General features: G+C 40.4%; 1 pseudogene; it reads right to left on the bottom strand.

Annotated features, from left to right (window-relative positions):
- The window catches only part of LOC115866103 (translationally-controlled tumor protein-like), a 182783-nt pseudogene that overhangs the window by 143623 nt on the left and 13219 nt on the right, over positions 1 to 25941 (bottom strand).

Here is a 25941-nt window from a genome sequence, read left to right as displayed (position 1 = left end):
AAAGAACCAATAAAATAGATAATTGTTGATGAGTATAAAAAAGAAAAAGAGATCAGAAAAGAAGTCATAAATAAATAACATTAGGTATGAAAAGGGGCCCATAAATAGAGTTACGGATGAGATTTTTTAAATTCTAAGATACGAGAGGCCCTCTGCTCTGCACCAGTCAAACCCTTCCTGAAACATATTACTTCCTTCTGCACAAAAAAGCAAATTATTCTCCCATAATATCTTCCATGCATATCTGTACTGTAGCACTTATCACAGCATATAGTTCTTTCATTTGTCTCATCCACTAGCCCCAGAACTCGTTCATGGAAGGAACTATATCTTATTTATGTTGGTACTTTAGCTCTAAGCATGCCTGGCCTGTAGTTAGTGCACAATAAATTTTTGATAAGTGAACAAAGTCAGAGAAGAGTAGCGGGATGATGAAAGGGCTGAAAATTTTGCGATGAGGAAAGCCTGAAGGAAAGAGGGCTGTCTGATCCTCAAAAGAGATGTTTACAAAACACACTGTAGCTGCCTTCAAAAGTGGGAAGGGCTGTCATGGGGAAGAGGGTTACATTTTTCTGTATAGCCCCACAGAATAGACTCAGAGCAGCGGGTACAACGGAGATAAGATTCAAGAGGCAGAAGAGCCAGTTGGATCACTTGACTTAGAAGATGCCCCCCCTCCCAGAAAGTTTCTGTTTAACTTATTTAAAGGTAAGAAATACGTCTCATTTCTCTTAAACGGATCATAAATCTTCCTGCTTTTCTTCCCATATACCACCCCCCACCGCACCCCCAGCCAAGGACGGTGGATGGTCAAGGACTATTTTTTGTTCAGCTTCAGGATATAACCATGCATACGCTACTTCCCATATCTCTGTCAGATTTCCAATTTCAGAAATGAGCCTCGTCAGGTTAGTATGAAGCCTGATTCTAGCAAAACCTAATATTCCACTGAGCTGCCTGCCAGACACTGCTAGTATCAACATTCTGTTCTTCACTCTGAATTGCAATTTAAAATCAATTGGGCTTTTCCCCAAATATCTCAGCCACCTGTTTAAATCCTTTTCCTCTATGCCCAGCATGAACATATTTCTCCCAAACTTGGTATTAATGACTTCATCAACTGCATTAAATGTAGAGTTTAGACTGACTTTTTCACTGGATCACAGCTCACCAGCTATCTGCAAGGGTTTTGTTCTTGATGCAAACCGACTCTTGAGAAGCTCACCTAAAGTTATATTTTCTATGAAGACCGCTTTCAGACAAGAAATGCAATTACTAAAATTGCATCTGCTATTTGTAATTACTTAGGTCTACACCTGTGGTGAATTGGGAAGGAGGGCATCTTCTAAGTCAGAGAAGGGTAGCAGGATGATGAAAGGGCTGAAAATTTTGTGATGATGTTTGCAGGTCCTTGGCCATCTGTTCACAGACTGAGGCCAAACACCGATGGGAAATCCAGTGCACGTGGGAGGGCCCACACCCTCGTAGGTTTCTCTTTAGAGTGAATGGGGCGAAGTTTCACTGCATATTGGTAAACTCCTAAGTTCATGGAAGTTCTTTTCTTCCAGGGTAGAATCCACCAATCTCCCTCCTCAGGGTAAAATCCTGACTGCTGACCCTCAGGGAGAGGCAAGCATTCTGCCAGGGCCAACTACATGAATTACGGGGCCCAGTGCAAAATGAGAACGTGGGCCCTTTGTTCCAAAAGCAGGAAAAATTCCATTAAAGTTAGTAAAATAGAAAGCTTTTCCCCCTCTTCTGCAGTCTCTCTCTCCATTGGTCACGGTGTTTTTTAGCTGCCACTTAAAGTTGTTCTAAGTAAAAAAAAATTAAAATTTTACATTATTAGCATGAATTTTACTGTTCATCTTTATATTGTGCAATGCCAATTTTACACGCAATTATAAGAACATTTAACTCAGGCAGAATCACTAAAATTACATAATTTTTGTTGCATAGTGTGTACTTGCATGTATATTTCATTCTTACCAAAACAATGGCTGGACACACACATACAGCTGTTTTCATTTCACTTCTTGATAGGTTCTACCAACATTCTCTACCCTGACCTTACTGCTGAGTAAGTTAGAGCTGGAAGGAAAAGGAACTATGGCTTTGCCCTATCTTTCCCTTTCCTTCTTATCTTCGTCTTCATTGTAGGTGGTTTGGCTAATACAGGAAAGCAACAGGAGTAAGAAAGGGTGGGGTAGGGATCCTTGGTGGCCATATTTCTTAGACTGCAATTGCCCTAGTTCTGATTTAAACAGAAAGCGTGGTCCCTTGGGGTCTGTCAGTGCCTCAGTGTCCTCTCTTATAGACGAACACACTTACCTTGAATTCATTTTGAGGCTTGCTCAACTACCACACATCTGGATCCATTGGAATCCTGTGCTCATGGGACGTTGCAAACACTATTCTCCAATGGGGCAGCAAAGAACCATGGACGTGCACATTGCACCTGTCTCCTCTGCTCACAATCATGCTCCACCATCCCATCGAACTTCACTTACAAAACACAAGTTCAAAGATACAACTATTAAGAACTTCAAGATGGCGGCAGCAGAGTGTTCAGTCAAGCACTGGGCCTTCCTGAGTACTGTGTCTGAGAAGCTAGCCCTGTGGGCTAGGCATCGTTAGGCACACTTCCGCTCAAAACCCTCTTTCCAATTCACTGCCTCACCCTCACCCATGCTAATGCCTGGTTTCTCTGAGTCTGAACCTCTCCTGTTCAGTTTCTTCAGAGAAGAAATCTGCTCTATGTTTAAGAGCCAATCCACAAGGCACGGGGGAAGCAGGCCCAGTGTTGACAGGGGTTTCAGTGGGACAAACACAAATAGAAAGTTGGGGAGGTTCCTACAGCCTGAGTGGGGCAAAGGTGGGGGGTTAGGGAAGAAGAGGGTATAAATACTAAACCAGTTAATGGCCACCAGGTCTTGGAAAATTAATCTATTATCGACACATCAATTTCTTTCTTTAATTGAAGATTATTGCTTCTATTAAAAAATATTTTGCACCTTAAAAATGTCTTTGTTAAGTCTGGCATGTAAACATTTGTGATTTCTCCAGTGCTTTTGTTGGAGTAATGGGAAATAATGGATTCTGGAGTTTACAGACATGGCATTGAACCCTGGTCCTGGCACTCCCCAAGCATAGCTATAGATAAATTATTTAACCTCACTGGGTTTTGCTTTTCTCTTCTGAAAACAACAGAGGTAACAATATCTATTCTCAGGCCATGCTTGCAAAAATGAAATGAAAGTTGAAATCATATAACATAGTGCCTAATACTATTCTTGACGTGCAATGAATACCAGTTTCCTGCCTTGCATTGTATATTATAAGAATCTCTTACGAATACATTTAAGTGAACCAAATAGTGAATTGAGAATGATAGAGGGCAATATAGATTTCTTATCCTCCACAGACAATGGATAACAGATGATACATAAATACACAATTTTCCTTATCACACTGATGACTTTGCCTTTATATGTGGGGTTAAACAATAATGCATAACTGACTTTTATTTCCACATTGTACACAGGTAAATTTGATAGGATTTGATCAAGTATAAGTTATTTATTTGGGTTTTCTTTATGAGCTTGTTTTCATTTTGTTTTTATTGAGATAATGTTGGTTTATAACATTATATAAATTTCACATGTACAACATTGTATTTCTACCTCGGTATACACTACAGCGTGCTCACCGCCAAAAATGTAGTTTCCATCCATCACCATACAGCTGATGGTGTATGGTGTCCTTAAAGTATGCTCCAGGTGTGCTTAAAGTGTTTCTTTCTATGCTACTGTTTGCAGTTATTCCATTTCAGGTCACCAAACGATGGCTATCATGGGGCCATGTTATAATCCAACCATGAATCATGTCCACATTGGGTACTTGTAGGCATGTCTTCAGTGCTGGTGTGCTGGGTTCATCCCATATCCTCCCTTTAAGCAACTGTGTTTTGCTTTTTTAACATTCACGATAGAGAATGTCAGGGATGCTAAAGAAATTACTCGGGAACCTGTACGTGTATATGTGACTGGTCCAAGGCTTAGAGCCAAGTAGGGAACTGAAACATCACAGGTGTCAGACTTTCAGTTCGACCAGAAGAATAAAACCCTGCAGAAATGTCAGGAAGTTACAATGCGTATCCAATACAATGTAAAATGGTAAAAACTGCAACAACACAAACTTAACACAAACTAGTCCATGACCAGGTGGTAGGTATGTGATAGTGGGAGGAAGGGATGTTAGAAGGTGATCGCTCTGGGTTGTGCAGCTCAGCAGGGAAGGTGGCTATCTGTCCAGATAGAGAAGGTGAAGCAAAGCCATTACATAGGCAGGAGACTATCCGCATTATCTCACAGAAAAACACCTTCATGATTCTCAAAGTTAGGAGTAGTCCTGTAGTACCTATCCTTTATGCATAACAAATTTTGGTTTTGTGCCTTGCTTTCGATATTATAAAAATCTCTTATGAGAAACAATGGCTTAAAGTGCAGGGAGTAAGTAGGATGGAAAGACTTGTTGACTCTCACTGAAAAACGTGGGAAAGTTCGTTTTGCTCTTGTCTACCCCCATCTGCTCTGCAGGAAAACAAATGCCCTGGTACTGCTACTAAGCACCTTCCAAGGAATTGATGAGAAGGAGAGGAAGCCTTTCCAGATGCTCCAGAGCTTCGGAAAGCAGTAAGGAAACGTATATCATGCCTTGCCAGAGAAACAGGACATCAAGTAAAAGTCTAAAGGATCTCCAGGAAAAGTTCCAACCAGGACGACCCATGAACCCATGAGCAAATTAGAATCTCTGCTTTTAATTCTGACAAGAATATTCCAGAGTTTGCCAGTGCTTGCCGGTGAAATCATCACCATCCTTCAATATATTCTTGGATCCAAGACTGGCCTTAATAGTAGATGGTGTAAGTGACCAATTATGAGTTTGAGAGCGCTGGAAATCCCCCTACCCCTTGTAACTGCCGTTCTATCACTAGAAATTCCTATATTTGCCCTCATATCTGCAAGAGCACACAATAAAACTTTAATGCTGTTTAGAGGGCTATCTAGTGTTGGTATTGGCTAACCCTCAGAGGACATTGCCCTCCACTGGTGCTTTAACGAAGAGGAAAAATTAAAACAAGTCTCAGACTTTCTGAAAACCAGAAGAACAAAAGGCTCCAAGGGAAGCAGAGGATGGTCAAGATAACCAGGACTTCCTTCTCCACAATACGCTGTCCTTGGGCCTCCTCTTTAAAAATAAAAAACAGACTTGCTTCACTTCTAGCAGTTAAATTTCCTTGTAGTTTTTCCTGCAGATACCTTGCTCAACAATGACTCCATTTCGCTAATAAACTACCCAGTACTCCTATCGTTGCCACTCACTGCACAGCTGGAATAACCGGGTCACACAGAAACACCTGCCTAAAATTCCATGGGTCATCAGATGCCCAGACAACTGCAAAATTCCCAGTCCACGGACCCAGAATCTCACGAGCACAGGAAGAGCGAGAGGGTAACTGTCCAGGTCTATTACCAGCCCTTGCTTTTCAGCTAGCTTTCTTGGCACACTTGTTTACAGAGAAATATGGCTCCCATCGTGTGTGTGGGTAGAACATACAAGAAGTAGTCTTTTTTTTTTTTTTTCCTCCTTGATAAACAAAAATAACCATGACTACATCAACGCAAAGTAACTGCACACATTTTTTTTTTCATTCTTTGGATTTGCCCTTAGAAACTGCCATCTACTAATAATAGCAGTTGAATAATTTTTTTTTAATGGACTGGCACAGACAATCTTGTATTTGACTCCCTGGAACTGACAGTATTTTCTTTGGTTGAGGACCAAATGGAAAACTATGCTTGGTTTCTGAGACACAGGAACTCTATTTTGAGAAGGAATCAAACACCAAGGGATATAACAAGTGTTCTATGGCAAATCTGAGTCAGATAAGCCTTTTCTTAACTCCCCAATTTCAGTCCAAAATAAACTTCTCTAAGGGTTAAGTCAGTATGTGAGGTACCTCTTCCTTCCAGCATCCTCTCTACTTGATGAGGCAAAAGAAAGAAGACCAAGAGTGTAGCTGCCTCTTAGAGGATATTCGTGGAAATCAGGAGGAAAATAGAAGAGGACATGTATAGAGAAGGTTGAAGAAATTAGTATTCTTATGTCAGAAAAAAAAATGGTGTAAATGGGAATTTAATTCTTAGGTTCCTCACATATGAAAACAACAATTATGACAACAACAATAATAATAGCAACAATTTTTTCATGATTAGGAAAAAATACCAATGGGCATACAGAGCAAAGAGTATTCTGAAGTCCTGGGAAGCAGCTCAGAGCAGCCTGGGAAGGCAATATGGAGGCTCTGGGCAGAAAGACTGTGGTCTAGAATGAGAGGACTGTTAGCTCTGCTTGAGCATTAAAAAAAAAAAAAAAAGCCAATGGGGTAAATTCATCTTTGAGTATGTAAGGGATAAATAGCTGCAAGATGCCATCTGATGTTCTGTAATAAGGGCAGAACACAAATTACTGCATCTGAATTGCTGCCACTATAACAAAATAATGCAGTCAGGAGAGTGTAACTGGAAGTTAAATCAGGACTCTTCATATCTCTCTTCAAGTGAGGTGTTGATACCCTTTAGATATCAGATACCCTAAAGAGTATGAAACAGCTCCCCACACCCAGAGTTTACAAAAGAAATTTCTGAGAATTGGTACTGTACCTCCTTAGCCCCATCACTTATTTTGAAAATATAAAAAGGATGGACAAAGGGGAGAGAGAGAGAAACAGTTAAGAGACTCAGTGGAGAAGGTGGTTACCTTGAGTCTGCCCACTGAAAGGGGTGGAGGGGAAGAGAGAGCTTCTTCTGTCCTCTCAGCCTAGATGGGGTGGGGGTGGGGGGGCTTCCAAGGGACCATCGAGAGATCTGGAAATGGGTTTCCCTACGTCAGGCGACACAGAGGATTGGTTCCTGCATCACTCCTGAGAAAGCTGAAACAGTCCAAGGAGGTATGATGGAGGGTGATATTGGGATGGGCCCGCATTCCCTAGTAAGGATGTGTCCATGATCGCTGTGGAGCAGATGTAAACCAAAGGGCTTTGCGTCGGGTCCTGTACCTGAGGGTGGGCTGTGGGGGGAGCATGGTGGTGTGGTGCAAGGACCAGGATGCTGGAGATGAAATCCATCAGAACTACATTCTGCCTTGGATTTGGTTACGAAGATTGAAGGAGGGACATCTTGGCTCTAAAAACTAAAACAACGTTGAAAGATTTAAGTAAGACGTAAGAAAAAGAAGGAAACAACTTGATTTTTCAGAGCAAAGCAAGATGAGGAAAATTCAGTTATAAACTTTAATGTAAGGTGTATACTACTGATAGAGAGAAATTAAGAGTTTTGAGACAAAACCAGCTGTCAGACAGGTAGAAAATATGATATAGCTGTTGAGAAAAGAGAATGCTCCCGGAACAGATGGGTGCACCTCTGAGCTTTACAAAGCATTAACTAGCTGTTTAAATAAGTCCTTAGCAGATGTTTTCAATGTAATTTTGGAGGTGAAATGGAAAAAAAAACAAAGTCCAAAGCACAAGGGGAACTGATATCACAAATAAGAGACATTCTTGAATGCAGAGTGCAAGTTATTGTCAAACTTTTTCTTTTTTTTTTTAAGACTAGCCACAGTATTTGTAAAATTGGAGTACATTACCAAATTCTGCAATTAAAATCATGTATATTGCATTATTAGCCTTTAAAAGAAGGAAAGAGACACATTGAAAGGAAAAGATGGCTTACCAAGGAAGCTACGTGGTATGTACAGCTATTCATCTTGAGACCAAAAAGGGGAGGAAACCTCCATACCTGCATTGCTACTTGTAAAAGGTTTGTTTTTGTAATGGTTCCCTGTTTATAATGAATAAATTCATTAGGAAGGAGATAGACCACAAAAGGAGAAAGGAAAAAATGCTCACTGATCTGTGTTGAACATATTGATGTTCAATACTGTGTTAAGAATATATGTATAAAGAAGAGAGTCGATTACATTGCACAGACAATAAAACAGGGCAGTGAGTTTTCTTGTAAGATGGCTCACATACATATATACACACTTAGGTATATCAGCAAATGTTTATCAAGTGCCTCTACATGCCAGGGAGTGAACTAGGTGATGTACGGAGAAGATAAATAACACCTCGTCCCTACCCTCAAGGAGCTGACCTTCCTTGCTGGCTGTTCTTATCACTACTAGTATCTATTGTTATCTGACTTTCCCTACAAGTGCTACATACACCCACACCTTAGCCATCAACCTGTAGGGATGGTGAAGGGGGAATTAAATACGGGGAGCTAGAGAGATGAAGTGGAGGCATCTACGAAGACTCAGACACCACACAAGAGAGGCTAGAGAGGAAAATGTGTAAGATCATCACTCCACTGGGATGGAGACCCATATATCTAACCACTCAGCCCATATGCTTCAATACCTTGACTACATGTCATCATTTAAAGTGGAAGGAGAGAAGGCATGGGAGAGGGAAGGGAAGATAGCATCCATGCCTGTAAAATCTAGGCATATGTATTGAGAAATGATATGAACAATCCAGGAATGAAAGACATAGAAATGGAAGGAGGAAAGAAAGGATTAACTTATTTAAATTGTCATTTTCAGAATTCACGTCATTCAAGGGGTCATTAAATCCAGCATGGTGGTTTAGAGCACGGGTTTTTGCCTTTAAACAACCCAGGATTAGAGCCAAGGCTTTGCCACTCACCAACTGTGTAACTTCTAAGGTTCACGTCCCTCATCTGCATAATGGGAATAAGAACAACACCCACAAAGTGTTGCTATAAGGATTAAATCAGACAAGGCACACAAAGAACATTTATCCCAGTGCTTGGTACTTATAAGAACTCTAGGGACTTCCCGGGTGGCACAGTGGTTAAGACTCTGCGCTCCCAATGCAGGGGGCCCAGGTTAAATCCCTGGTCAGGGAAGTAGATCCCACATGCTGTAACTAAGAGTTCGCATGCCACAACAAAGGAGCTGGCGAGCCGCAACTAAGGAGCCCGTAAGCCACAACTAAGACCCAGCGTGACCAAATTAAAAAAAAAAGGGGGGGAGGGAAAAAAAAGAACTCTACAAATGTTTTCTACTATTATGATTATCAGAGCATCTTGTTTGTGTGGCACTACAGAATTGATCATTGATGCATTCAATAAGAAGTTATTGAGCATCTATGACATGGCAGACACTGTGCTCAGGATACAACAAAGGATAAGAGAACCTAGTTCCTACCTCTCATAGAGCTCAAAGTTTGGGAGGAGAATTACTCTATAAATGTGATGTTCTTGGCAACGTTCTTGGCATCGAAAATTTCAGAAGAATCCTTCCAAGACTCGTGATGGATCAAACAACTCTTACAAAATAAATAAGAAAATCTTCCCTATATGAAAACTAGAAGGGGAAAAAAATGAATTCAAAACACATGAGCCTGAGACATGATGGAACATTTATCTGACACTGGATCTTCTGGATTAATTACAATGACCACGAGCCTTGCTCTTGTATACTCGATTCCTCTGATGGTTCCCTTCCTCTTTACCTTCACTGCCACTCTTCTAGTTCCTTTCTCAGCATCTCTAGCAAGTACTAGACTCTTTTCTGGGTTTCTGACATCCGGGCTCAGTCCCCTCTAATCGTTCCTCAAACATCCCTCGACAGTCATTCACGTCATTTCCAATCATCTCATGCCCCTGTTTAAAACTCCCCGACACCCTCCTGTTGTCCACAGGGTAGAAGCCAATGGCTGTGCATGGCATACATAGCTGTTCATGAACCAGACCCTTCTTATAGCTCAGGTCTTGCCAGGTCCTCTGCCAAAACTGGTATTGTCTTAATTATTTAAAGGTTTCAAAAGGACCATATTATCTCACCTCCGTTCTTCCACATGCTGTCCCCTCTGCCCAGAAGACCCCCTCCCGCTCTGTGGGATTCCTCTCATATTATCAGGGCTCCTCAGACCTTGATGATTCGGGGAATCTTAATGGTTTGTCACATTTTGTTTGTTTCTGTGTCCATCCCTCCAACTGAACTGCAAGCTCCTTGTGGGCCAGTTGTCTTATACTTTGGTACCCCAACATCTATAATATTATGTACCTCAAAATAGATGCTCAGTGGAAAAGTATCTATTTTTTTCACATGCTTATTTACTTGATATTCATAGAAACTGTGCCCTTTAGAAACTATGGGAGATTGGAAGAGTTGGTTTGGGACTTGTGTCCCACTGTCAAATGATAAAACCAGAATTAAGAAACATCCAGTAACAAGTTGTTACTTAAATTCTTGCAGTGTCTTCATGTTCTCTCTTCGTTCTATTAGTCCACGCGACCTCTGAGTACAGGGATGTAAACCAAGAAAAACTGAATAATAAAAGTAAAAAACAACAGCAAGAAAGCAAAAGGGATTTTTAAGTGTAAGCTGAAAATGAATCTAACTCATGATTCTCTATTTGTTAATCGCCTCTCAGAAAATGTACTCCCAGGGGCTTCCTGGTGGCGCAGTGGTTGAGAACCTGCCTGCCAATGCAGGGGACACAGGTTCAGCCCTGGTCCGGGAAGATCCCACATGCCGCAGAGCAGCTAGGCCCGTGAGCCACAATTACTGAGCCTGCGCGTCTGGAGCCTGTGCTCCTCAACAAGAGAGGCCACGATAGTGAGAGGCCCGTGTACCGCGATGAAGAGTGGACCCCGCTCGCTGCAACTAGAGAAAGCCCTTGCACAGAAACGAAGACCCAACACAGCCAAACAAAAAATAAATTAATTAATTAATGAATTTTTTTTAAAAAAGTACTCCCAAAGAAGAATTTTCTACATTGTTTTCCATCCTCAAACCAAACAAAAATTTTCATCATTGATGACCTACTCGCTCTTCAAAACTTTAATTCTTTTGCTATTTGTAATCAACTTTAAATTTCCAAAATGTCATTAAGTATTACATTTAGTGATATAACAAAACCACATGCCAGGTAGAACATTGCCTGTAGGACTCATGGTTGGTGATGCCTGGATGATCCAGATAAGGAAGCAATATTGCTTTAAGCCACAACAGCTCTCAACAGTGTCACTGGTCACAGGGAGAGAGGCAAATTCACAGGCAGCACCGTGGGAGTTAATGAATGGCTGGCCAGATGGTGCCTGTCAGAAGGTGTTGACTCTTTAGACAACTGGGACTGTTTCTTGGAAGTAAATGAGAGCTGCAACAGAAACGGACTGCATCTCAATCACACAGAAGCAGAGAGGCCCACTGTTAATGAAAATGATCACATTGCTGGCATGTTTTTCTTCTTATGATTTTTTGTTTGTTTTACATGATAGACATGGAGAAGGGTCTAGCTGAAAATATACTATTCATAGTAAGTTATGCTATGGAGTAAATATGAAAAGCTATATATAAACTGCATATTGGTATTCTTAATTAGGAAATATCAAATAGAACAAGGAAAAACTCTGAAATAATGGTAAACTTGCCTGGAATTAATAAGGGTATTTCAATGACTATACCATGTACTGCTTAGAAAGAAGTAATCGTGGAAACACAATGACCTGCCGATGTTACTGAAAGACTTTCAAACGGCAGAGCTCACGAAGGACACGCCGGCACTTCTGACCTTCTAACATAACACAAAGAAACCACTCCTCCCCGTTTGACCATTTTCATTTGTTGCTTTTTGCAACAGGTGAAATTTTCCTATTACATGCTCACTGATGTCTCTGATGGGTAAACCCTGACACTCAGTGATAACTTCCTAGCAGGTAGAACCAGAAGGAAACTTCATTGACTTTTTGTTGTGATCCGAGAACATTCCATCTGTTGTGTTACCGTCAGGTACTGCATGAAATCAACTATATAAATGCCAACCCTAAACTACGGGTAGGCAGTTGGATCGAAGTGAAGAAGTCAGCAGATCGGACGATCCACTTATTGGCTATATGACGTCAGACAGGTGCTTAACCTCTCCGTGCCTCGTTTCCTGGTTGTAGTGAAGATTATGTGAAATGAATGAAAGGAACTTGACGTAGAAGCTGGCATGAAATGAAAGCTCATATGAATTGCTCTTCCTTCCTGACTACAGAGAGCACTCCGTCGCGTTCATTCATTCATTTCGTTCTTGTTTTTCCATTCTCCTTGACTGCCAACTGTGCATCTGTTTTCAACCTTGCATCACCCTGAAAAGCCTTCTAGAACTTCAGAGATGTATCTAGAAATTTGCCTTGTTTGTCATCTAGCAAAGGAAGCAACGACTATATGAGGATGATATGGAGATACTGACTATCAATACTATCATCTTTTGCTGCTAGACTCAACCCCCTCAGCAGGGGTCGATGTGGCGGGTTTTTCCATTACAATGTCCTCTGTGCTGGGTATTGAGCAATTCTTGGGGGCAGAGCTTTCTCGCAGAGAGTTTAAACAATGCAGTCAGCAGAAATAGGTAAAGTTAGCGCTGACCAAGATATGTGTCATTTCTTTTCTTTCTCTTTTAGATGTGTTTTTTTTTATTTGTTGGTTGTGAGATGTGCATCTGATTATATACACATACACATTTCTCATGGCATAGGTTTACCCACTCACTCAGCCTCCACCTCCACCTGCATGAAAGACTGATGTAACTATCAAGATGTGGAACCAGTTGTTTTGATCACAATAACAATGGCATATTTTTGTTTCCAATAGACTTAATAATGAAATAGAATGAATAACAGAATGAGAAAGATTTTGACAATTTGTACATGTGCATTCTAAAAGCAAAGGAAGGCAAAGAGAGTACTGAACTCAGACATGAACATTCAACGGTACAACACAATTAGCATGGCTTAGAATACAGAGGTGATGCTGACGTTGTTTACAACACTAGTTCAGCCAACCTGGAATATGATGTGTAGTGACCACTGTTTAACCGTGGACTTGAAAATGTTATTGTATCTATCTCAGAAAAGTCCCCAGCTTTTAAAACTTACCTAAATTCCAACTTCAGACATTCAACCATGAGGCAAATATCCTAAATGCTAATTCTGAGAGACCAGAATTCTCCTGATACTATTGGTGAGTTTGAGTTGAGTCAGTGCTTTTGCAGACAATGACCTGTGGACAGTATTACTAATATCAAAAAGCAACAATATTTCTACATATTTGTCTCATGTCACGCTTCTCTCAATACCATCCTTTTATCTGTCTCACCAGTGTCACTAGTGAGACAAGAATTAAGACCAAGTACATTCAGCACTGCTGAGGATTTTCACTTTGAGAGCAATGCATGCATCACTGCAAATCAGTTGGCCTCCTAACTCTAACCCAATAGACTTGTCATATATCCATAAGTACCATTTACAGAACTAAAAGTGATTCCCTCACAAACATCTGCAGACCACCGATATCTAGTTATTTAGAACGATATGTGCACATTGCTTGTGAGATGGCCATCACAAACATGAAACTAAGATATATATGTGTCAAATAGAAGTTGAATTTTAATACAGCTTTCCTCCCTAAAGAGCCGTGATTTTCACATTTCAAGTTCCAAACCAGGTTTAGCTCCATCTTGATCCCTAATTTCCCATTAGGGCAACAGCTTGTCTCCATTGGGCTAAAAAGACAGAGAATTGAGACAATGCTCTGGATCATTTGGGCCAAAATCCGCTTTAGCTTCATATATTTGTGCCGAAGAGCATTTTGGCCTCATTTCTCTTTTTCACTTTGCATTTGCAGACCCAAGTAAAGAAGAATTAAATACTGAGAGATGATGATGTCAGTTAGAGTATTATTAGGCCAGGCTGTAAGAAGACACTCAAATTAGCTAGTGTATATCATTCATCATGGCTCATCGAATGAGACTGAGCAATTTAAATACAGGAACTTCTGGTCTTCTGCCCCACCATGGTAAAGCCACTTATATTTAGGTCAAGTAAATGTCTAACTTCTAAGTCCAGTGACTAGAGTAAATGTCCCTGTCACCCAAGCCTGTCCTCATCCCCTGCTCCCTGAAATTTTCCCAAACTGCCTAAGAATTCCTAAAATTCCTTTCACATGGGGCAAAGTTTTTCATTTCAAAATGTCACTGGGAAGAAGCTATGTGTTTACTCATTTTTATATTAAGGGATGGATATCCGTAGGGGGGTAGCTCCTCCTTATTACAATGTAGAGCTGTTAGAACTCAGCACTGGAAGAACAGTATCCTAGTGAAGAAGGTTGGCCTCTCGGGGTGTTGGTTCTCCCTCACCCCACCCTTCACCAGAGTTTCACCTCTTTGAAGTTCTCTTCTTTCAGTTTCCATAGCCAGCCCCATGCTGACCCCCAGAAACGCCATGCTCCCCTTTGATATTCTAGGCCACGCATGACTAAAACCTCTTTTCTCAGTGTCTCTTAGCATAGCTGATACTGACTAGAATACTCAAGTCTTTATTCTATATTAAAGTTCAATGCTGATGAGGGCAGGGGAAATGGAGGAAACAAGAAATGGAAGGAAGAAAGAGAACGAACAGTCTAGGACTCTTTGTCTAGAAGGTTTCCATGCCTAGGAGCTATGTCCTTTCATTCTCACATCAATCATATAAGGGAGCTTTTATTTTTCACGCTTTATAAATGGTACAACAAGATGCAGAGAGATTTAATAACTCGCCCAAGATCAACCGTTGGTAAATGGCAAAGCTGGACTCCAAACCCAGGTGTGCAGGACCTTAGGCGCATACACCTGGATCACGCAGAGCCCCAAAGGATGCCCGCAGCTTCCAGGTTAAGTTGCTTGGGATTCCTAACTCCCCATACCCACCCTATTCTGTAAGGAGAGTACCTCGCCAATATCTGGTTAAGTTCATGTGTAAAACCAAGAGAATCATCCTGCAGCTGCCCTGGATTTGACTCTCTGGTTTCTGGCTGTCCAGCCTGAGACACTCCTTTCAAGGTGACTGGTTCTCACTTAAATCCAGTAGGTCCCTGCCCTTTACAAACAGAACACAAAACAACAGTACCTTTTAACCATACAACCTTCCACATGACTTCCACACAAGAGTTACACACAAATGTAATAATAGAGTGCTTCCCCTCAAACAACAGTCTTGTATTGTTTTCGGAGGCAGGTACTGGGTACAAAAAGGAGGAAGAATGTAGTGGAAGCCATTGTAAGCATATACAGGTTAAAGGAAGAGCAGGCTGGGGTAATGCCAATCAGTCCCTTTCCCCCTTTCTCTGCTAAGAGCCTGCTCATTTCTGAAGGCTCATCACAGATTCTTCCTCGTCATGGAGTTTTTTTCTGAAGTCTCCATGTGGTCCAAATTTACCCATTGTCTCATCTTGTAACATTTTGTTTATACCTTTATTACTGCCCTAGAATTATGCTGTATCATGGTATTATTAGTTGGTTTTGGTCTTCTACCCCAAGTAAAGTAAAAAGCTCCTTTGAGGAAGGGCTGTGCCTTATCTCACATAGTTCTTGAGGCATGTTAGAGCCAGTAACAGCAGTAATAATACTAACAGTAATGGGCAGCATTTATTGAGTACTTACCTTGAGTGTCCCAGCCTCACAACCCTTAAGATAAGGGTTACCAGTCCTTTTTTAGATGTAGGAACCAAGGTTCTAAATAGCTAAACAACTTCCCCAAAGTCATGCAACCAATATATGGCTTCAGTCTCACATCTGACTAATCCCCAGAGGATGTGTGTGTTTTTTTTCCAGTGACCACTAAATAAGTGTTTACTGAAAGAATAAGGATAGTAAAACTTCACCTACTTCCCAATTTTGTTCTGTAAATGGCCCAAAGTAAATCAACAGGCAGAAGAGGTGTTTTGGTTGTTGTTTTTACTATCTAATATGGCCCTAAGTGAGCCCCATTTCACAGGCTTGTATTTCCAAGATGCTCAAACATAAAAGTGTATGAATATTACGAATATAAAAATAAAGAGGAGAATGTAAGAAAAGGTAAAGGTGATCAAAGTGTATAAACTTCCAGTTATAAGATAAGTAATTCCTAGAGATGTAATGTATAGCATGGTGACTATAATTAACAATATTATATATTTGAAAGTTGAAGAGAGAATAGATCTTAGAAGTTCTCATCACCAAAAAGAAGAAAAAAAATTGTAACTATGTGTGGTGATGGATGTTAACTAAACTTATTGTGGTAATCATTTTGCAATATATAAATCATTGCAAATCATCAAATCATTATATTGTATACTTAAAACCAATACAAGGTTATATGTCAATTATATCGCAATAAAAATAAATATGTATCTAAAGATATAATTTTTTTTAAATCTTAATCTCTGTCAGGATTCAGGTGCCCCTTCTTATACTGAAGAGACTCTTATCTCCTAGCAAGCCAGCCAACTCACCAGTATTACATGATGGTCAGTCTCTGTCAACTTCTACAGATGCTCTGTAGATGCTCAAATCCTGTGGGAAAGGGTAAAACGAATCTGAGAATTTTCTGAGATCCATATTAGTATGTATTAAGTGATGCGAATTCAGTATTGTCATTTTTTAATGGAATGAAAAGTCTGTAAGGGAACTAAGTAGTCTTCAGGTTATTTACTGTGGGAAAAAAAATAATTCTTCATCCCTCAATGAATCTTCATGGCACTGCACACAAAATCTGCTTACCAGAGGTCAGTGCTATGAATGTTAAATGACTTCTGTGTGAGAATCCTTAGATTTATCCTTGCTTTCTATACAAAGACTGCCCCTGTTCCACTGAGGCAGAGACGAGTCTTATACCTGGTGATAATATTAATCAGACATGAACAGATGAACAATGAGGGATATGGAACTGCCATTACTAATGGTGGAGAAATTAGAAGCAGAGAAAGAAAAATACAGGTAATAAAGTCACACAAACACACATAAGCACATACTTGGGAGAGGAGATAGGAAAAGAGTTACCATGTTCATTATATTGTGAACAGGGCAATTGGTAACTTATATAATAGCCAAAATGATGATTAATCTCAATTGATATTATAAGGTTAAAAAATGGTTTTTGCCCATTTGCTCAATCAACTAATCAAATTAGTTTGTTCTAACAACTTATCTTGGGTCATTAATTATTAACCGTGTTAGGCTGTTGCGAGGGAAAAACTAAAAGATACTTATTTTCCTCAGGCTTTCAGTCTCCTACACTGCACATTTTTTACATGCTTACCCTGTGCCAGGCACTGTTCCCAACTCCCTTTGTCCCACTAGACCAAGAAATCCTTGAGTGTAGGAATGTGAAAAAACCATTATGACGCAGCATGGTCAGTACTAATCAGAAGGATGGGCTTCTGGAAAAGCTTCCCAGAAGAAATATTGATTGAGATGATCTTGAATAACGGGTAAATGTTATGTATTGGAGGCAACAAGGGCCTGAAGACAGAATGCCACTTTTAGAAAACAGTAAGAGAGTCCACATGATGGAAGAGCAGCATCTTTGAGGAAACAGAAGTTGAGGTAGCTGGAGTGGGGGGTAGGGGCCATGCACAAAGGGTCTCAGATGCTATGATCTGGAACTGGGACTTTATCCCATCAGTGATGGAGAAATACTAAGGGAAAAAAACGCATGCACAGAAAAATACAGCCAAGAGCATAAGGGAGCAAAACTATGAAGAGCTAATGATTAAGAGCTAAAAGTTCAGTGGGCCTGTCTTGAAGGTTGAATAAACAGAGAAATGAGAAGATCAGTCGGGGCAGACACAACAACCATTCCCAAATCCCCTTCTCTTGTCTTGCTTTCCTCCCGCTATAAAGACAAAAGATCAGGATACTGGCTTTCTAGCCTCCTTTAAGCTAAGGTTGGCCATGTGACCAGTGCCCATGAGATCCTGATCAGGCCACTGAGCTTAAGAGAAAGTCTGCAAGAGCTTCTCGCATACACAAACACAAAGGAATTGGACAAGCTACTTAAAGACTTTTCTTTCCTAATAAAGGGAAGGACTTGGGCTTCCCTGGTGGCGCAGTGGTTGAGAGTCCACCTGCCGATGCAGGGGACACGGGTTCGTGCCCCGGTCCGGGAAGATCCCACATGCTGCGGAGCGGCTGGGCCCGTGAGCCATGGCCGCTGAGCCTGCACGTCTGGAGCCTGTGCTCCGCAACGGGAGAGGCCACAACAGGGAGAGGCCCGCATACTGCAAAAAAAAAAACTATTACCTAATTAGCTCTAGACCAGTTTACCGATCTTAAAAGGTCGGTAAGCACTATGTTAATAATAGTGAGTAACAAAGTCATACTGAACTAATACCACAGCAGCATTTGTAAATCCATTTTGTAACACCCTCCTTGTATTGTTACATGCTTTATTGTTTCCTTTTTCTGTGGTTGCTAATTGTTACATAGTTCTCTGCTGGGGGCTGGAATCCCTTAATACATCTCTTAGAGATTCTTAGTTTCACAGTTTCTGAAATGACAACAGAGCTAAAACAGAAGGAAATACAGTATCAAACCTCTGCTGGTGTGATTTCATATAGCTTCCTGAGAATGGTAACATTGTGTTTATCCATTTGCATATCAACTCCAACCTGTGCAGGAATATCAATTGCTCTCCATAGCTGCTCTCATCTTTGTTTTTCTGAATGTAAGGCATGCCAGTGGTGCATGCTGATGAGCTAGTATCCTCTCGCCCACACACACAGAGGAATTGTACTCATCATTGAACTTCAATCTGTTTGAGAAACAGATACCTTTTGATTTGAGGATTTGAGAGCAGGTGTAAAGTTTTCTATTAATAAAAGAAATGACAAATCAATACAAGATTTTATTTAGAACTAATGTATTTTTAATAAGTTTACTTTGACAAGTATATAATATGCTCTCATCACTGATTCTGATGAATACATTGATCGGCAAATGAGATGCTGGAATGTGGAATGCATTAGCTCAGGCGTCCTATTTCAAGGGCTTGAATTTTGATAATCAGAATCTAATCATTTAAATGCCTTTTAATTGTCAAGATTTGATCGACAAATACGATATATGCCTGAAAATACGCATTCTAAACAGAGCACGGCATAAAATCTAAAAAAAACTGGTAGCTTCTATCTGTAGGAAAAGAATCCAACAAGAGAGAAGCACTAAAAAAAGATGGCTTAAAAAATGGATCCAAGTTCTGGAACAATATAACTATAATGAGGAACAAAGGTTCAGTTTAGAGAGGACCATACCCACAGCTGCCGCCATGAAGGCCAGGACATTGTAACACTGTTCTATATTCTCAAGGCTGATAATGAGTGCTCTGGGTATCCACGTTGTGGCTACAAGAACTGCAGTTCTTTGTACATCCTGTGCAAGAAAGAATCCTTTGACTTCTGGCTGCAGCAATGATTAGCAGAATCTAGATCTGGCATCTGCTCAAAAAGACCCATCCTATTTTTAATGTGACACACTGGGATCCTGATTGCCTTATGGCCTGACATGCCCCATTACTTTCAGGATCGAGGACTCAGCATCAAAAGTGTACTCACATTTCTAAATGTTTTAAGAACTATCTGAAATAGGCTAGGACTTCTAACATAATGAGCATATTTGTACAAACAACCTAGAGTTGCATTGGACAGAAGTGCTAAAGGAATAGAGGATAAGCTTGAAAGAGAGGTGCTCCAGCCCCACTCCAGGTAAAAAACATATTCATATTGAGCGTTCCTCTTACATTCTGGATAAAAATCCTTTTTTGACAAAGTTTAAAAACTGGTTCTAAAGTTCATGCATAAATACAAAGGACCTAGAATAACCAAAACAATGTTGGAAAAACAACAAATTTAGAGGACTAACATGGCCTGATTTCAAGACTTATTGAAAAGCTACAGTAAGAAAGTGTACTATGGTGTCAATGTAGAAAATTAAACGGATGCAATAAAGAATCCACAGAGAGACTCACATATCTATAGCCATTTGGTTTTTTGTTTGTCAATACTGGTGTAAGAAAAAATTGAATATCCATATGCAAAAAGGTAAAACTTGACTCACGTCACATCTAAAAATTATTTCAAAAATGGATTATACATTCAAATATAAAACCTAAAATTATCCAACTTCTAGAAGAAAATCTTACTGACTTTAGGTTAGGCAAATATTTTTAAACTGGGACTCAAAAAGAAAAACTTGATAGAATAGACTTCATCAAAACTGAAAATATTTGCTAAATTTGCTGTTCAAAAGGTACTGCTAAGAAAATGAAAAGGCTGGCTACAGACTGTGAGAAAATATTTTCAGAACATATATCTGATAAAGGACTTATATTCAGACTCTATTAAAAATTCTTATAACTCCATAAGAAAAGCAAACAATCCAATAAAAAAGGCAAAAGGTACTAAAGAAGACACAAGGAAGACAAATAAGCACATGAAAATTTTCAACATCAATAGTCATTAGAAAAATGTTCATTAAAACCACTAGATACCCACTAGAATGGCTAGAAGAAAGAAAATTTTCTAAAAACAGAAGATGCCAAGTGTTGGTGAAGATGTCGAGCAACTAGATTCTTACGCATGGCTTGTGGGGATGCAGAATAGAACTGCCACTTTGGAAAATAAATTGGCAGGTTTTTTTATCAATTCAAATACACACATACAATATGGCCCAGCAATTCCACTCCTAAGTACTTATCCAAGAGAAATGAAAATGTGACCATACAAAGAGTTGTACTCAAGTTCAGAGCTGCTTTATTCATATTAATAATTGTCAAAAACAGGAAAGAACTCAAATACCCATCAACTGATGAAGGGATAAACTATTAGTGGTATATCCTTACAATGAAATATTGTTCAGCAATAGCATAGATGTTCTCAAGAGGCTTATGTTAAGTGAGAGAAGCCAGACACAAAAGACTACATATTCCCTTTAGATGAAATTCTAGAAAAGCCAGACAAAAGGATAAAAAACAATACATACATACTGCAATGATTTTTTAATATGCACAAGAAATCAAAAGATATACATAAAAAATGTTGACAGGGATTGTCCATGAATAGGTTGGTGATTCTTTTCTTAATTATTTTCAACAATTTCCAAATTTGTATGAGAATGTACTACTTTCATAATATGGCCTTTAAGTATACAGAAAGGCATGCAAATAACACATACAAATACCTTTCCAAGGAAGGGACTGCTAGCAAATTTATCATGATAGGTAATTTGTTCCACTCTATTACATCTACCTGTTTAGTTCATGTTTTTCTTATTATTGAAGAACTTTTCAAAAATATTTCCTCACCGTGAAAGTAATGGTCCGAATAGCTCAGCTTCCACAAAATGCAATTCATTTCATCAAGACAACAATGGCTGGGAATACTACCTGGGCAGGTAATTCCACAACTGAATATCAGTATTGCTCAGGTATGGAACCTTTCTCATTGTAATTGGCTTCTTCAAATGCTACATTCAGTTTGACACAAAGATAGTTCCCTGTGACAACCAGCTTATTAGCGTAGTTTTTTTTTTTTTTTTTTTCTTTTCTTGCGGTTCGCGGGCCTCTCACTGTTGTGGCCTCTCCCGTTGCGGAGCACAGGCTCCGGACGTGCAGGCTCAGCGGCCGTGGCTCACGGGCCCAGCCGCTCCGCGGCATGTGGGATCTTCCCGGACCGGGGCACGAACCCGTGTCCCCTGCATCGGCAGGCGGACTCTCAACCACTGCGCCACCAGGAAAGCCCTAGCATAGTTTTAATATGAGTTAAAGCTACAAAACTATACAAGTCATTTTCTTGAAAGTAATTGCAGAATAAGACATTATCTGTTATCAAAGCATAAGAAATGTGTTGAAAAACTAAGAGGGCTTCCCTGGTGGCGCAGTGGTTGAGAGTCCGCCTGCCGATGCAGGGGACACGGGTTCGTGCCCCGGTCCGGGAAGATCCCACATGCCGCGGAGCGGCTGGGCCCGTGAGCCACGGCCGCTGAGCCTGCGCGTCCGGAGCCTGTGCTCCGCAACGGGAGAGGCCACAACAGTGAGAGGCCCGCGTTACTGCAAAAAAAAAAAAAAAAAAAAATACTTACAAAGAAAACTGATGCTGTGGGAAATTTTAAGAACATTTCATATTTACAACTCAAAATATGAGAAAAATGCCTGGTGCATGTTTTGGGGAATGTTCATGCAAGATAACAGACTTTGAATATAAACAAGTACCTAGAAAATATTTTTGAATTACGTAAAAGGATATCTGTCTTTTGAAAATGTACGGATTTGTGAAGTAACTACCAGTAAATACCTGAGGGGGTATAGTTATTGAGCCGAGCTACAAAGCTATGCATTTCTCCCAAAATACTCTACTTTTGCTGACAAAAATACAAAATGGAAAAGGTAAAAATTTTTTGCAATTAAAAACAGCCTGTGTGAAATCAAACTCAATCACCAAACATTATACATTATATAACATTCATTTGAACCACTAACTAAAACACAAGCCAGTGCTTCATCGAAGAGATAATAGCAATAATATCGAACATTTGGTGAATTCCTAGTACATACCAATAACTATCCTAAGAATTAATGTTTTGTATTCATTTAAGTACTTAGACTCAGAAACAATACTTTATATCTGACTTTACTCAGAAACATTAAATTGTATGATTGGCTTTTCTTGACCACCTCTTCCTAAATCCATTATCGAAAATATTTAAATTAAGTGACAATGTGAACACTATTTTAATGTGCCTCTTGTGGAACAAATGATCTCTTTCAGACAAAGTTACCATTAATATCAGAGGAAATACACTTACCAAACATTCCTTGGTACTATTCTAATCCTACCTGATATTTTTCGACTGATCGTTGCTCTACATTATACAGTACATTTTGTCCCATTTTTACAATTCTCTTTTATTTGCATTACTTATTCTATTTATTGTCACATATTAGTGTCCATCTAGGATGTCTATTTGCTTCATTTGAAGGTGATGGTCCCTCCAAATCTAAAAGCTCCTGGAGAATAAGGGACAGTTCTAATTTATCTTTATTTTCCTGGGGCCCAGAACAGAACACTGTAAGTGGTTCAGTTGCTTTGAGCTGAAGACCGTTAAGCACTAATGCTCAGAAAGAATTTTCCTCACCTTAGGATGCAGTCTAATAACCTTGGGAGAGTCTCAGGTGTGAGGCAATATTAAAGTGCAAGGCTGTCTGCACAGGTAATTAATAGAAGGCAAGCAGGACCGGGCTTGTTCCCTGAGAAAGTTCAATCGCGGCGTCTTTAGTGGGGCAAAACCAGTTTCCAAGTACCGTATTAAATGACCTTCCTTCCTGCCCTGGCTCAAAGCAGGTGGAATTAAGAAGCATCAGACTTCTACGTGGCATGCCCAGGCCCTGCTCTGGCTCATTACTAAGTAGATAACTTCAGGCACCTCCATTTACCTTGCCTAGTCTCATTTTCCCCTTCTGTAATTTTGAAATAACCTCAAAGGTCTTAATGAAGCAATATAAGTAAATCACTTCCTAGCCTAGGAAGCACTCAATCAATGACAACTATTATTATTACCTCTCTGTAGTCCATTGGTAGAGGAAAGCAAAGCGGATGTTTCATTTAACCGCAGACTGGTCAGCAGATGGTTCTGTTAAGGAAGAAAACAGAGGACCTCTCAAAGGCAAGTACGGCTGGATTACTTTCACCTGGTGAACCTGTAGGACACGGTAAGCCTATCAAGGGCTTCCTGTTACTGAACGCAAGTTCATGTGCCCCATGACGCACAGTGAGGCCAAACAGCAGAGAAAGGTTTACCGCAGGGCCATGCAAAGGAGAAAAGCGGCTCCTGCCCAAAACACCCCAACTCTCTAAAGGATTTCAGCAAAGCATTTTTAAAGGCAAGGTGAGGGAGGGCGTGGTTAGTTGTTGCAAATTTCTTGGCGTCAGAATCCTTTGATCTTGCAGCTGTCCAAGTAGGTCAGGTCACGATGTTCCTGTAAACCTCCAACAAGACAAATGTTATTCTCTGTTGTGGTGCTTTTTATCTCTGTATGAACGGACTCTTAAAGGTCAGAGCCCTGAGAATAGGCTATCCCATATATTTCAGGCTATAGGCAACATTCTTTTACAAAAGGGGCAGAGCCAACATGCCCAAGCCTGAGCAACAAAGCACAAAGGTTAAAGGAAAAGGAATAGATCCAATATGGAGTCAGATTTGTTCTTACATTACTGTTCACAAAATAGTTTTTTTCCCTGCCCCCTGGAAGGAGAGTCACTTTTTCTGAGTTGGTGGGCGTCCTGCAGGCTCCTCTTCCAGCAGCTCCAGGTGGATGTGAGCCACACAGGCACCAGCCCAGGTTCAGCTCCAGCTGCCGTGACCTTGAGCCTTGAGCCTTCTCCCAAAAGCCTGATGGTTATAGGGTGGAGGATCCCCTCCAGGCTCCTGGTGAAGCCACATCTAGCTCAGGAGTTGGAGTTAAAGGTGGATATTTCAGGGAGAGGGGCTGATAAAGGCAAAGAGGTAAAAGTCCCAGCGTTTAAGTAGTTCTGTGCTGCGTGGGGAGTGGGATGGATGTGGCCCAAGATCTCTGGCTTCCAAGGTTGAAAATTGGTGCCTTCCAACTCTCTGAGCCTTGGTTTCTTCAGCCAGGCACATTTTCCATCACAACCTTTGCCTTGCCTACCTCAAAATACTATTTGATAATCAGAAAAACGAAAAGACGCACAAAACTGTATTTTGGAAATATAAGTGCTCATGATTTCCTCAAGTGCCTACTTGAGAAATAGTCAAGAGATGTTTCTCTCAGGCTACTTGAGGCTCTTAGACAAGTCACTGGACTCAGCTTGTCTGGAAAATGGGAAAGACAACTCCATCTCGCTAGATTTGTGGGAGATATGAAAATACAAATACTCTCACAGCCTTCTGCAAATTCCTAGATCAGCAAAAAATGCACCTTAATTAATTAAATGTTTCTCCCAAGAGAATACCTCAAGTTTATTATATCTGAGGCATACAGAAAGAGCCAGAAATGTTTCTGATGCAATATCGAAAAGCAGAATGGGCACTGCTGTCTCTCTCCCTGGTCCCTCCTGGCTGCATCTTTGGGTTTGTGTTTTCTCTACTCCCATACATTTTTTTCTTTAAATTTGGTTGGAGTGTGGAACCCAGTTTTGCCATTCCTTGCTCCCTCTTTTTTCTTTAGGCTGTTCTTTTCCTAACGGATTCTCCATACTCCATTAAACCCCATACTTTAGGATTAGAAAGACCAAACATTTCTCCAGGGGACCAAGCTTGTCTGGTCCTGATCCCTCCCAGGTCTGCTCTGGATGTGTTTGCTCAGAGGTGGCGGAGACCTCATTCAGTTCCTGGTTCCCTTAGGGATTAAGACTGAAGGTTCGCCAAGGGTGCATTCAGCTCACACATCCCTTCAATCTCCGTAAACATTAAAATGCAGCAGGTATTGTGCCTGCAAACCTCTGTGCAAAAATGTTCTGCCCGTGCTGACCAAGGAAATCAAGTCCATTAGAGCCACCAGAGCTCATTCTCACTTCCAAGAAGAGAAGACTCATAAATACTAGGCAGCTGTAAACAACAAGCAAAAATTTTTTTTAAATGTATTCTCTTTGGCTTTTGAATCTCTTTGGCTTCTGAATATGAGCAAAGTCATATGGTCTTTGACATCAGAAGAATGAAATTGAGCCACTGAGAAATGAGTAGATGAGGATTTGAATAGAACAAAATATTCCAAACCTTATCAGAAAATGCTGGACCATCCCACTCTATTTTTCCTCATATCCAACATCCCCCAAACCGTATATTCTTCCCAACAACACAAAAATGAGGGGAAAGTCATTTAAAAGATGCTTAGACATTTAGCATCACACAGAGTATGAATATTAAAGCTTTAATTTATATCTAATTAAATCCCAGTGTTTTATGGGGAGGCAGCATAGCATAGCTGTTAAGACCTTGGTCTTAGAGCCCCTCTGCTCCCCAGTATCTAGTGACCTTGAGTAAAGTATTTTAATCTTTCT

Source organism: Globicephala melas, chromosome 11 (assembly GCF_963455315.2).
Source record: "Globicephala melas chromosome 11, mGloMel1.2, whole genome shotgun sequence".
NCBI classification, from domain to species: Eukaryota; Metazoa; Chordata; class Mammalia; order Artiodactyla; family Delphinidae; genus Globicephala; species Globicephala melas.
Note: the sequence above shows the minus strand (reverse complement) of the source record. Positions and strands in the feature narration are given on the sequence as shown.